This window comes from Plecotus auritus (assembly GCF_963455305.1).
Source record: "Plecotus auritus genome assembly, chromosome: 6".
In the NCBI taxonomy this organism is placed as follows: domain Eukaryota; kingdom Metazoa; phylum Chordata; class Mammalia; order Chiroptera; family Vespertilionidae; genus Plecotus; species Plecotus auritus.
In genome coordinates, this window is record NC_137773.1 from 95,385,193 (window position 1) to 95,388,047 (window position 2,855).

Genomic DNA, 2,855 nt, shown 5'->3' on the forward strand with positions numbered 1-2,855 from the left:
GCTTTGTTATTATTTTCTAAAATGTATACAAATGTTTTATACACTCTTGTGTATGTATAATATATTTCACAATAAAAAGATAACATGAGAATATAGCTTTACACCAATACATTTATAAACTTAGGCAAAATATATTCCCAGAAAAATATAAATGACCATGACTGCCTCAGGAAAATATAGAAAAATAGAGAAAACCTAAATATAGCAAGGGGTGATGAATGTTTGGGGAGTGAAACAACTTGAACCAATATTTGTTGGTCATCACCTGGGTCACATTCAGTGAAGAGATCAGAAATGCATGGCTCCTGCCTGGGAGAAAAGCTGAGCAAAGCTTAGGGTTCAAAGAGATTTTGGTTACTCATTGTTTCTCTAGTGGCCACATAGTAGGTGCTCCACAAAATCTGTGATACAAATAAAAGCATAGTATTCATAGTTCAAGAAAAAATTAAAATTGGGGTTAAGGGAGGGGAGTTCACCTTGACCAAGCACCTACTCTGTGCCAAGCTCTTCATACATAACTAGAGGCCCGGTGCATGAAATTTGTGCATGGGGGTGTGTGTCCCTCAGCCCAGCCTGCACCCTCTACAATCCGGGACCCCTCAGGGGATGTCCGACTGCCGGTTTAGACCCTAAACCAGCAGTCGGACATCCCTCTTACAATCCAGGACTGCTGGCTCCAAACTGCTCACCTGCCTACATGCCTGATCACCCCTAATTACTCTCCCCTGCCAGCCTGATTGCCCCTAACCGCTCTGCCTTAGCCCCCACTACCGTGGCTTTGTCCAGAAGGATGTCCGGAAGGATGTCCGGTCTAATTAGCATATTACCCTTTTATTAATATAGATTAGAGTCCCAGTGCACTGGTAGGGTTCCTAGTGGCTGCTGGCAGGGTACTCCCTCCCTTCCCCCCACCGGCCCCGCCCCCTGGTCGAACTCTGGGAAGAACTCCAGTTGCGGGGACAATTTGCATACTATGCTTTTATTATATAGGGTGTGTTTCTTGTCCCTAATTCAGCCCCATTTTTAAAGAGAACACAAGGTCCAGAGAGGCCCAGTCACTCGTCCAAGGCCGCAGTGCCACCTCCAGGCTGTAAGATGCAAGGAGCTGTGACCTTGGTATCCTCCACTACAACCCTGGCTTAGTATTGACCTCCTCTGTGACCTTAGCCTTACATACTGACTTCTTTGGGAATCCTGGAGCAGTATTAAAGAGCTTTCTCCTTAGTCCTGGATTTATTTCTTGGTTGAACACCTGTCCCTCTGATGTCCTTTCCTGATTTGAGTTAGCCAGGAAATTCCCTAAGATGTTCCCTACATTCTGGGTTGTTTGCTGTCCCATTACCATAGAGCTTATAGGATAATGTTGGCTGGACCCTTGTTCTTTCCAGGCTGGCATCTGCCCTTGCCAAGCTGGCTGCCCCAACCCCTTCTTGGCCTCTCCTTCTAGCCCATCCTCTCCTGGGCTCTAGAGCAATGCTTTCAAGGCCCTTCACATTTTGGTCCCAGGCTGACTTCCCAGCCCCCTGACCCTATTCTGGACACTTCTCCATGCCTTTGCTTTGCTTGTAATTCCCTCCCTGACAATGTGTGCTGGGACTGTTGTTCATCCTTCAAAGGCCAGCTCAGTTTATACCTCCCCCATTCCCTTGCTTGCTCTATAGGTTCTCATGGCACCATGCAGGTCCTTTATTCATTATTTTCTCCAACATATATATTTATTGAATACTTACTCTTCTATTTAACATGTACCATTCTAGGTTCTGGGAACACAGCATGTAACCCGTGAGATGCCACCTCTGTCCTCAGGAGGTCCATAAGGTGGGAGACACAGACATAAACAAATGATGACAACGCCATGTGATGGGGGAACTTCAGGAGAAGCTAAGAGTCAGAGAGACAACTGACCCAGGAAGGGGTGTGGGAAGCATGGTAGGCTTCCTGGGGGTGGTGGCATGTGACCTGAGACTGGTTCATTGAGGCATATGGGAGTGAGGTATGAGGCATGTGGTGGGATCTGGGGTGAGAGAGAAAGGGCACATTCAAGAAACTGAAGATGCTTCCATCTCATTTTAGCCTAGAGCAGTGGTTGGCAAACTCGTTAGTCAATAGAGCGGCAAACCGCGACAGCCTGCCTCTCCCCCCAGAATCCTCCTGTGAGTCCAGCCTAATGCCTGGCAGGTGTTTAGGGTCCCTTGTTACTACTTCTCCACAGACAGCTCTTCTAAAATAAGGCCAAGGCTCCCTTACACAGGAGGGTGCTCACCTAATCACTATCAACAGTTACACAGAGGAGGAGAGGACAGGGGGCCTTCTCCAAGACAGTGCCTGGTCATGCCCCTGCCCCCTGCAGGACCCACTCCAAACCCAGCCTTTAGTCCATAGCTAATCTCTCACCAGTGCCCTAGCCTGTGGACATGACCCAACCATGCATTTTCCTACTCTACACAGTACTTTTCATTGATTTCAGTCCCTGTGGCAGGAATTCCCTTTCCCCTGCTATCAGCCAAGAGAATGCCTATTCATCCTTGAAGTCCCAGAGAAAACATTCCTTCCCCCACATTTCCCATAGTCACCAGCAGGTGTCTCCCTCGCAGGCATGCACATTGTGCTGCGGCTGGTGGATCATGGGTCTGGGACTGGATATGATGTATCTCTGTGTTCCCAGGGGCTGTATCAGTGCGGGCCTCACAGTGGAAACTCAGTACACAGATGTTTCTCGACTTACAGTAGATTTGCATCCTGATAAACCCCTCGTAAATTGAAATGATAGTAAGTTGAAAATGCATTTGATACGCCTAACCTATCAAACGTCATAGCTTAGCCTAGCTCACCTTCAATGTGCTCAGAGCACTTAC